Here is a 12,021-nt window from a genome sequence, read left to right as displayed (position 1 = left end):
ACCAACGTTGGCTTTCTTTTTCAATATCCCTTTGGCTATTCGAGGTCTTTTCTGGTTCCATATAAATTTTAGCATTATTTGTTCCATTTCTTTGAAAAAGATGGATGGTACTTTGATAGGAATTGCATTAAATGTGTAGATTGCTTTAGGTAGCATAGACATTTTCACAATATTTATTCTTCCAATCCAGGAGCATGGAACATTTTTCCATTTCTTTGTGTCTTCCTCAATTTCTTTCATGAGTACTTTATAGTTTTCTGAGTATAGATTCTGTGTCTCTTTGGTTAGGTTTATTCCTAGGTATCTTGTGGTTTTGGATGCAATTGTAAATGGGATTGACTCCTTAATATCTCTTTCTTCTGTCTTGCTGTTGGTGTAGAGAAATGCAACTGATTTCTGTGCATTGATTTTATATCCTGACACTTTACTGAATTCCTGTATAAGTTCTAGCAGTTTTGGAGTGGAGTCTTTTGGGTTTTCCACATATAGTATCATATCATCTGCGAAGAGTGATAATTTGACTTCTTCTTTGCCGATTTGGATGCCTTTAATTTCCTTTTGTTGTCTGATTGCTGAGGCTAGGACCTCTAGTACGATGTTGAATAGCAGTGGTGATAATGGACATCCCTGCCGTGTTCCTGACCTTAGCGGAAAAGCTTTCAGTTTTTCTCCATTGAGAATGATATTTGCGGTGGGTTTTTCATAGATGGCTTTGATGATATTGAGGTATGTGCCCTCTATCCCTACACTTTGAAGAGTTTTGATCAGGAAGGGATGTTGTACTTTGTCAAATGCTTTTTCAGCATCTATTGAGAGTATCATATGGTTCTTGTTCTTACTTTTATTGATGTGTTGTATCACATTGACTGATTTGCGGATGTTGAACCAACCTTGCAGCCCTGGAATAAATCCCACTTGGTCGTGGTGAATAATCTTTTTAATGTACTGTTGAATCCGATTGGCTAGTATTTTGTTGAGTATTTTCGCATCTGTGTTCATCAAGGATATCGGTCTATAGCTCTCTTTTTTGGTGGGATCCTTGTCTGGTTTTGGGATCAAGGTGATGCTGGCCTCATAAAATGAGTTTGGAAGTTTTCCTTCCATTTCTATTTTTTGGAACAGTTTCAGGAGAATAGGAATTAGTTCTTCTTTAAATGTTTGGTAGAATTCCCCCGGGAAGCCGTCTGGCCCTGGGCTTTTGTTTGTTTGGAGATTTTTAATGACTGTTTCAATCTCCTTACTGGTTATGGGTCTGTTCAGGCTTTCTATTTCTTCATGGTTCAGTTGTGGTAGTTTATATGTTTCTAGGAATGCATCCATTTCTTCCAGATTGTCAAATTTGTTGGAGTAGAGTTGCTCATAGTATGTTCTTATAATAGTTTGTATTTCCTTGGTGTTAGTTGTGATCTCTCCTCAAGAAGAGAATTTTTTAATGATCAGTTTTCAGTCCCTGATGAAATGATTGATTTAGACACAAATCATCAGTGAAGACTGGAATTCTTGAAGGAAGTGTTGGTGGAGAACTGCGTATTTGCATTTTACAAACAGTCACTCTATACCTTACAAGCTAGTTAAAAAGGAAACCAAGTCTTTTCAATAAATAAATTTGCTATTATTACCTTAACTAATAGAAATACTTTTATTATTATTTTAAAGCTATTGTATTTTCCTGGGTTTTTGCATGCCTAGTAATTTTTGACTGCATGCCAGACATTATGAGTTTTATGCTATATGCTAGATTTCTAAAAATGCCTTTAGATATTTTTGAATTCTATTCTAGGATGCAGTTAATTTATTTGGAAAGAATTTTATCATTTCTGGACTTACTTGTAAGGTCTATAGAGAAGGACCAGAACAACTTAATCTAAGGCTAATTTGGTCCCAATGCCAAGGCAATATCTTTCAGAGTATTTAACCCAATTTCTCACATGAGATTTCTTCACTCTGGCTTTTGGGAACAAGAACTATTTTCAGTCCTGTGTGAATACTGTGAATTCTTCAGCCTGATTCTTTCCATTCGTTCTTTCCTGTCTTTGGAGTTTTCTCACAGATGTGCTAATCAGTTCTCAGATGAAGATTTGAAGAGAGTCCTCTGCAGATCTCTGGGATTCTCTGCAATTCTCTTTTCTGGTATTCTGCCCTGTGAATTTTAGTCACATTGTCCTTCTTGAATTCTCAACCCTTGTCTCTTTAGCTCCGGAAGACTGCCACGCTCTGTTTGGGCTCCCCTTCCTGCTCTGCAGCCTGGAGCAATAATTACCTTATTTCCCTTCTCTCAGGGATTACTGGGCTGAGCTGCCTGGTGTCCAGTGTCTAAAAACCATTGTTTTATATATTTTGCCCAGTTTCTCAGTTATGTAAGACAGAAGAGTAAATTCAGTCCCTATTATTTCATCATATCCTGAAAGAGAACTGCAGTCCACTGTAATTGTACTTTCAAATTTTCAAGTATCTATAGGGTTGGTTAAAGCATATTTGCTTATTTGTTAAAAATTTCTTAAATAACTTTGAGTTTTCTCATCTTGTTTTCAGAGGATGAAGCTTGTACTATTTCCATTTTGGAAATTTGTTAACTTTTTTGTGGGTCAATATATGGTCACTTTCTGTGATTTCTTTGCATGTGTTTTTAAAAATGGTGTTTGGTAGAAGTCAAATATAAACACATATAATCATGTGTAGTTGGTTTGAATGTGTATTTTGAATACCTTGTCTTTATTTTGTGCCTTAGAATCATAGATTGATATAACGTCTCCCAGTGTTAAAGTGCCTTAAAAAAAAAATTAACCTTGGGTGCCTGGGTGGCTCAGTGGGTTAAGCCGCTGCCTTCGGCTCAGGTCATGATCCCAGGGTCCTGGGATCGAGTCCTGCATCGGGCTCTCTGCTCAGCAGGGAGCCTGCTTCCCTCTCTCTCTCTCTGCCTGCCTCTCTGTCTACTTGTAATCTCTGTCTGTCAAATAAACAAATAAAATCTTTAAAAAAAAAATTAACCTCATAGTTAGTCTAAGCACCATCCATACTAATCCTGAATTTCTCCAGGTATACCAGAACTCTCTGAGTATAATCTTGAACTCGGGAAGATACAAGCACTTATTATTAATTGCCGCCTGGTGATTTAAGATAATGTCTCTTTAACATTTTTTTCTTTAAGTAAGAAATAAAACTCTAAGTTTTACAAAAGTCCAAATTAAAGGAATTAATTGGCAGACTAATTTCTAGTCTTCTTTGGTACCTATTTCTTAGGTGTTAAGAACCAAATTACCTTATAATATATTTAAGTTTTAAAAGTCTACTTCAGGGGCGCCTGAGTGGCTTAGTCAGGCTTAGTCAGTTAACCGTCTGATTCATGACTTGGGCTCAGGTCATGATCTCGGATTGTGAGATTGAGCCGCTCATCTGGCTCCCAGCTCCGTCCCCCGCTGGCTTGAGATTCCCTCTGCCCTCTCTCCCCACCTTATGATCTCTCTCTCTCAGTAAATAAATAAAGTCTTTAAAAGTAAATAAATAGGGTCCCTTGGTGGTTCAGTGCGTTGGGCCTCTGCCTTGGAATCAGGTCATGATCTAGGGGTCCTGGGATCGAGCCCTGCATCGGGCTCTCTGCTCAGCAGGGAGCCTGCTTCCCCTCTCTCTCTGCCTGCCTCTCAGCCTACTTGTGATCTCTCTCTCTCTCTGTCAAATAAATAAATAAAATATTAAAAATAAAAGTAAATTAATAAAGCTTGCTTTAAATGAGCCACCTTAAGAAGTACATATTTTTAAATAAATATATGTGTATATCAGGGAATCTATATTAAACACCTGATGTATAGGTTAAGAAACAAAGCAAAGCTTTATTTATTTGCTTATTTTTCTTAGGGGTAATAACCAACTATTTATAGATTTTTTTGCCTCGCACTTTATTTAAGCTCATATTCTTAGAGATGCTTTAGCAGAGAATAAGATTAAAACATAATAGGCCTATTAACTTCTGTCCATTCTGTTATTGAGGGATCTGTCATCAAAAGAAGAGGCCGAGAATTTTGATTGGAAACATACAGTGGGAGACCGAGAACTTGAAAGTCTTTGGGGCTATGGGACTGGAACAGAAAACTCCAAAGCAGGCTCTGACCGGCATTCTCACATGGTCAGCATGTATTCCAAGCTGAGTACATTGCCTCCTAATTCCAGAGAATTCTACAAATGCCTTCTAAGTCTATCACCAACCATCCCACTCAGCTTTCTACCTAATTCCTCATTCTCAGATTTTTCAGAGATATGGATCTCTGAAATTTTAAGACATTTTACTTTATAATTATACATATGTAATAGTGAAAAAAGTTTATAAAATACTCTTAAGCCTTTTAAATTCTCATTGAAGAGATATTATGCATCCTGACCAATGTTTTGCATGTGTATGTGGAGTGAGGGGGACTTCTAAACAAAGTGATTATATTTGGTTTGCACATAAATAGTATAAGCTGCTCTACTTAATATTTTTGGTGTCAGTATTTTTCTGTGTTCTTTGTAATTTTCCCTTTTATAACTGCAAATGTTGGATCTAAGTCTCAAAATATGCCATATTTTAAAATACATTATACTTTCACATACTTTAAATTATAAATACTCTAATTTTAAAATCTTCCCTGCCTTTTAAATCTGAAGAGTAAATTCATGATGCTTAAGTATTTCCTTGCTACACTTTTATTATGTTTGGGAATCAGAATCTTCCCTGAGAAACTAACATATTAGCAAATGAAGCTGTTATTATCACTATCAACACACCTTTGTTAGAAACTGTTATTTACATTTTTAACCAGCATTGTCAGGCCATTTTAATCTGTGGACAAAACTACACACATGAGCAACTATAGGACTTAGAACGCGGTGAGGAAAATATTTTGTTTATCCCTAGACTCTTTTGCGGTGAAGGAGCAAGATTTAAATTTGCCTCAGTTTAATTGCTTTACACACATTCTTGTGACGCACAGTTGGGAGGGAGGAAGAAAAAGAGGGAGCTGTTACACAGTGGTATGTATCTAAAAGTGCGTTTGAGAGAGAGAGGAGAAGGCAGAAGCAAGCTGGTCTGACCAGAAACAGAACTGCCTGTGACAGATTAAGAGACAAGCAAGGCTTGGAATCTGAGAGCAAGCAAAGAGAGTGGAAATTTACAGCTGCCCTGTGCGAGTGTTCAAGTGATCATTTTCTGCTAACGTTTTCCGGTGGTAACTGTTACTCTTCAAAGAGAGAGAGAAAGTCAAGAGGGGATTGTGGAAACTCTTCCCTCTTCGGTGCTTTCGGTAACAGGAGGCACCCTCTATTAAATGGAAGATAAAGCTACTTCATGTAAAGTGCTTTGAGAGAGAGCTGTCTTCAGCACCTCACCATGTGTCTACTTTTTGTTGCTTAGACAAGCTTGGGCATTTCTATAACATTTGGTGAGTATCAGCCAGGTTATCTATTCTAGTTCATAGAAATGAAATTGATGTAGTAAACTTCAGTTTTCACTGAGGTTTTACAGTTGATGCTTATATATTCATTTTAAATCGTGTTGTTACCTTGTTTCTTTGTGCATGATGAACTGCTGTTACTAGGAGAGGTTTAAAAAAAAACAACAACTACAAAACAATACTTCTCTGTTGCCTAAGGCACTTGAACCATTACCAACTATTCTGTGTCCATGGAATATCTTATTCTGGAAATGGGTTTTTATTTACAAAGTGTTTCCAAAAATAAAATAGTGGCAGTATACCATTTTTCATGTGTCCTTTTCAACTGCCTGAAAATTCAAAAGTTACCTCTTTCTGTCTATTGTCAGTAAATTTAAAACTATCATTGTGACGTTTGGGATCCTCAATTATTGTAAGTTACATCATTCTCTCGTAATTCAAATAGAAGTGTTAATGATACCATTCATTAAAAGGACATATCATTTAAGTATGGAATGCTTCTGTTAGATCCAATAAGTGACACATGATTTTTTCAAGGTTCTGTAATGAATATAAAAATTAGATAATTTACATATCAAATTTACCATTTGATACAAAATGAATGTACATGGATTTCAAATTAAGGATTCGAAGTTATTTTGTTCTATTGCTGATACCAGACTCTCATATAACATTGTTGCTCTGCTGAAGAAATATAGCCAGATGCATATATGTATGCCAGCAATATAGCAGAGAAAAGAAAAATAAACTTGTGAATTATGTATTCACATTACAAGAGAAATTTTATTTGTACAACCTTAGCATAGGACATTGTATATTAATTTTTTATGTCTTTTTAAAGGCATCAGTGGAAGACACGTAATCATTCCTCTGTGGGTAGAAGGAAATCTATATTGTTAGCTGCTAAACTGAGTCATTGCATAGCGATGCACTATTCTAAGCTAAGTTTTGAATTTACTCTCTGCCAGCATCAAAAGATATGTATGTCCTTAGTGGTTCAAGTGAGTCCTTTAAGGCAGAACAACTTAGCTGGAATGAAAACTTCTATAGAGTGTCAGTAAGCATATCGAAAGGGTTTATACACTAGACATAATACATAAAATGGCTGTATTTCCTCTATGTGTACAGAAGCCTGTAGAACAGGTTTTGTTTTGTGAGGTGGGTTTTTTTTTTTTTTTTTTTTTAATGCCTTTCACCTATGTATAAGAAAAAACTCCGCTGGTCTTAGGAAACCTTCTCCAGATCAGTATCTTGCACTTAAAATCAAAAGTAAATAAAATAAAGATAATATCACAAACCAACTTTTCTTCCTCACAGAACTTCCCATACTTGGTCTTAGACCAATGGCAGATTTACACAGCTTCACAATTGTCAGAATATATATTTTTTTATTTTAAACTATTAAGTCATTGGTATTACCTTAGTGGTGGCATCATTTCTTAAGTCCATAGGAATGTAAATATGACAGCAAAGAATAAGTCATTCCCAGTTTACAAATGTTTTGTATTTCAGAAGTTTATTGTGAGTAGGTTGATGGGAGTTTTGGACCCATCTCCCCTGGAAAATTATTTAAAAAGTGTTTGTCTGTTTTTTATTATATCTGAAGAAAATATTTTAGCCACACTATAGAAAAACCATTGCCACCCTGAAAAATAGTAGGAAATCAATTCTAGTAATGAAACTAAATGTAAAAACAATTATGTTGAATAAAACATTTTTATTTATCCTAGATGCTAATGCTTGAAGAAAAAGCAAATTTAATAAGATAGATGGGTTTTTGGAAGGATGCTTATAAACAGGATTTCTAGGTACTTTAAAGAGCTTCCAAGGTTGCACACCCTGTATGAGATCTAATCTCATGTTATAATTTGCTATTTTTATTTTCCTTACTATAGGCCTATTTCTAGCCATTGCTTTTATGCTTATCACCCATTTATGAAGTGTAGCTCAGTGACACATTAAGTAGGTACCTAATAGTTACTAGATGAGGACTAAATTTTTTCTTTGGTTCACAAAAAAGGAAACTGAGTAATTTTTCCAAGTTGTCCAAAAAAGGAAAGAGGTTTAGGGGCATGTGGTTTTCATTATGAGAAAGATATGGCCTGACGAGTATTAACTGAATTGTGAAGCACAAACAAAGCAATAGTAGTGCAGAATAGGCCTATTTGGAGAAAAAGAGAAGATCCTGTATGACTTGGTGGCAGCCCTGAGTGAGCAGGGACGGTGATAAGGGAGGCAGTTTACAAGCTTGGTATCTTGAGTACATGGGACATTCTGAAGTAAGGTGTCAACTTTACGTATTTGCATAAGTGTGCTTGGACCCATCTAAGGAAATGTGGCCTATGTGGAAAACTGAAATTTGGTCTATCTAAATCAAGTTTAGTCACACTAGTCCTAAAAATTTTTCTAAAGTACTCTAGTACATGGGGCGCCTGGGTGGCTCAGTGGGTTAAGCCTCTACCTTCGGCTCAGGTCATGATCCCAGGGGCATGGGATCGAGTCCCGCATCGGGCTCTCTGCTTAGCGGGGAGCCTGATTCTCCTCATCTCTCTCTCTTTCTGCCTCTCTGCCTATTTGTGATCCCTCTCTCTGTCAAATAAATAAATAAAATCTATTAAAAAAAAAATAAAGTACTCTAGTACAAAGTGTAAAAGTTGGTAATGTAATAAACATATATAATGAAATAAACAATACAAAGAGCACACTTATCCTAGATGATTTTTAGTGGCAGAAAACTTTTCCATTTGATCAAGAAATACTTTCTTCTTTTTCAAAACTATAAACCTTGTCTTAATCGTAATAATAATATTTAACCAAAATTTGATGACTGTTAATTTTATATGTGCTTAGAAGAAAGAGTAAAAACAGAAAAGTGAATTTCGCGCTTCCCTTGATAATTCTGTTGTGAAGAATATCAGTTGTGAATTTCAGTGAGATCTGATGCTTTGATTACAGGTACTAGTGTTTTGTTGTTGTTGTTTTTTACAGGTACTAGTTTTGAGAACACTGACCTAGCTTCAGACCTCTGCTATAAATTGAGATTGTGAAATTCTAATATAGAATTATCACTCATTGACAATCACTAATAGTTAATATGTGTAGAAAATTTTAGCTCTGACAAGTGACTGGAGCAGTCAGTAGAATCACTGTGAACCTAATGAATGAAGTTACTGGTGGTTTTTTCCTGGAATAGTAATAGTCTAGTAGGTTGTTATTTATAACAACAAATAAGTTAGCAGTTCTGTGTCTTCCTAAGTTCATGTACTAGTTCTATTTTTAAATTATTTCACTGGTTACAATACATTAGAATTCAGGAGTAGTTCCCAGGGACTTGGGTTTCTCTTCTTATAAAAGAGTTTTTATTCCAAAGGAAGTCTGACCAAGGCTTCCAGGTGAATGAGGATCCATTAAAATTCTCATGAGTTTTCTGTTCCTATGTAAATTGTCTGTTTTTAGTCGTCAAGATCTCCTTCATACTGTGTTAATAAAACTTAATAAAAACAGAATCATTCTTGGTCATTTTGAACTGAGAAAAAGAATTATCAGTGAAAGTCCTTATTTATACATTATTGTCTACAGATTTTCATTCATTTCCATAGGTTTTCTAGTAAAGTATTTAATTGTGGTGCCTTCTAATTACATTTAGCATATGTATTTAAAAATAGGATCCTTGGGGCACCTGGGTGGCTCAGTGGGTTAAACGGCTGCCTTCAGCTCAGGTCATGATCTCAGGGTCCTGGGATCGAGCCCCATATCAGGTTCCCTGCTCAGTGGGGAGTCTGCTTCTCCGTCTCCTGCTCTCTCGATTACGCTCTCTCTCAAATAAATGAATAAAATCTTTTTAAAAAATGGAATTGTTAAAGGATAGAAGACGTTAATTAGATGATACTTTGACACATATGCTCTATAATGGATTTGGTGTCATAGCATGTGTAACTAGATTGATATCTTTATAATTTATTTCTGTGCGGTACTTCTAAGGTATGACATTGTCAGTGGGGGGAGAGGTGACTATTTGGATATGGCAAATACAGTAGAACCTGTAGGTATACTTTTTCAGTTTTAAAATATACCTTAAACCATTTGAAGAGAACAGTTTAATGAATACTGACAAATGTATACATTAATGTAACCTCCACTCCTTAGTTTTTAAAAAATGAATCTTACAGATTCAATTATCTGCCACAGATGCACTTTGATTTATATCATTTCTACCTGTGAGTTCTGTTTGGAGTGCAGATAAAAGAATCGTGATTCCTGAAATTTTGTTATTTTTTTTTAAATGTAGTGCTAAGTTTATTTTAGTTTCTTTAGTTTAAGAGAAGGTACTTATGCCTTAGGTTTAAATTAGCAAGCTTTAAGAAAATTTTGGAAATGTTCCTCCCTCAGTCATTGTTGATTGTAAAATAAACTTATGTGGAAAGAAAGAAGGCTCATTTTTTTTTTTAAAGATTTTATTTGTTTATTTGACAGACAGAGATCACAAGTAGGCAGAGAGGCAGGCAGAGAGAGAGAGAGGGAAGCAGGCTCCCTGCTGAGCAGAGAGCCCCATGCAGGACTCGATCCCAGGCCCCTGAGATCATGACCTGAGCCGAAGGCAGCGGCTTAACCCACTGAGCCACCCAGGCGCCCCAGAAGGCTCATTTTTTAGTTGGTTTTGTTACAGCGAGTTAGAAGTTTGGTTACTTTTTATAGTTTTACCTATGGAAATCTTGAGATTTTTCTTGGCTTCAGAGATACATTTCTTGCTTTCTTAAACTTGTGTGGGAAACCTTTGAATTAGAACTATTTTTGAATACTACAATTGAAGGTTAAACATAAAGGCGTGGAGATACTCATTAGCCATTTAGAGATAAACATTTATTTCCCTTTCAATATTTTAAGGAATAAAAAGAAGGGAATTGAATGTCCCAAATGACCTTTTCTCCTAGCTTCCCTTTTTCCCTTCCCCTGTAAACACTCCTCTGCACTTAATGTCACTGAACATATTCAGAGTGATTAACTTTGGGCCATCTTTAATGACGCTCACACATAAGTTAGGAATATGAAATATTTTGCTGTGTATGAGAAAAAGAAATGCTGCCAAAATCTACTATAAAGTCTACAGGGCCTGAGATGCCTGGGAGCAGAGGTGAATAATTTGTTTTGGCTCTCTCTCCAGATTCTGAATCAAGTTCTACTCTTTATGAAATTTCATAGCCAAACTAACAGAAATCACATTTGTTTGACTAATGCTTTGAAAAGACATGGTGATCAGATATTCCACAGTTTGAACTTTAAAACACAGTTGTTTAGTCATTAAAAATATCATTTATGAGAAGGTGTTTCCATTATGAAAGTATTTGCATGGGCTATTAAACAAAGCTTGGAAAAAAGAAAATTTGAAGGAAAAGGAAAATTTAGCATCCATAAGCCAGTTACCCAGAGACAATCACCATTAACTTTTGTAAATTTTTTTCTATGCATAGCCTTTGTGTTCTTGTGTTTTGTTTGCTTTTACATAGTTCTATGGGGTGCTGCTTTTAACATTTCCATTTTATTTCGCATTCTTTGCAAACATTTTCATAGCCAAAGACTGTATTTCATCAAATCTAAGAAGCGATTGTCTATAAGTCATGTACTTTGTATACCACTAAGGAAGAAAGAAAAAAAACTGTAAAGGAAGGTAAAATCCCCTCGGTTGTAAGAAACACCTCAATTTCACAGATGTTAAAATGTTTTTAAAAATGTTACAAAGACAACCCTTATTTTAGTTTACTTTGTTAAGACAGATTTCCAGAAGCAAGAATTACTTACTAAATCAGAGGTTGTGAACATTTATGGGTTCTAGAGCCACACTGCTAAATTAATATTCAAGTAATAGTCCCACCAGAATGAACCAGAGTGGGGCTGGGATCAGGGAGATGTATGAAGGAGGTTGCTTCAGTTTTTCTGTTTTGAGCTGGGTGGTAAATACACAGGAGCTTATTAGGCTGTTCTTTATTTCTTCATCTGTATGCCCCATATATCTTAATTAAATTAAAATACCTAAGGGAAAAGTCCTGTTGAAGCATTTTGATAAGCTTGATGGTGTTAGAGTCCACTTGTGAGCCAACTGCTGTAGCCAGGGCAGTGGAAGGAATACTCTGGCTACACCTGGGTCATGTTCCCACCCTTTGGGTATGGTGGATGGGAAGTAGAGCAGACAGGTCTATCACCACGAGAAACAAGGACCAAATAGCTACCAGAGATTTTCTTTTCCTTTTACTTTTTTGATTCGGTTAATTTCTGCTTCTATTGCTATTATTTCGATCCTTCTTTCCTTGGAGACTTTTGGGGTGGTTTCCTTTTTAACTTGAATCCTTACTTATTTTTACTTCCCTATGAATTAATTATAATTGTAGATTCTCACCCTCCTACATGTCCTACCAACAATATCAAGGCTTCCTTTCAAGAATTATTTCGGATTTTTACCATTTATTTTGTTGAACTCTTGTGGGCTTGATTCCATGTCATCTTTTTATAATATTTTTAGTAAGCATACACAATCTGTTCACACATAAATATGTTGGCTAGGGATTCAGTTACGAGGCTATACTCTCTCAGAACTCTGTAGGTT

General features: G+C 35.8%; 1 protein-coding gene across 16 annotated transcripts in view; it reads left to right on the top strand.

Moving 5' to 3' along the window:
- CAB39L (calcium binding protein 39 like) overlaps positions 1 to 12,021 on the top strand; it is a 124,887-nt gene that overhangs the window by 44,849 nt on the left and 68,017 nt on the right. Inside the window, exon 1 of one of the 16 annotated variants that reach the window (XM_059144475.1) lies at positions 4,983 to 5,411. The exons of the other annotated variants lie outside the window; for them this stretch is intronic. The gene's annotated coding sequence lies outside the window, so the exon portion shown is untranslated. Of the gene's footprint in view, positions 1 to 4,982; positions 5,412 to 12,021 lie in introns of those variants that run through there. 16 annotated transcript variants of the gene reach the window in all.

This window comes from Mustela lutreola, chromosome 13 (genome assembly GCF_030435805.1).
Source record: "Mustela lutreola isolate mMusLut2 chromosome 13, mMusLut2.pri, whole genome shotgun sequence".
Taxonomy (NCBI): domain Eukaryota; kingdom Metazoa; phylum Chordata; class Mammalia; order Carnivora; family Mustelidae; genus Mustela; species Mustela lutreola.
This window is presented reverse-complemented; position numbering and strand designations above follow the sequence as displayed.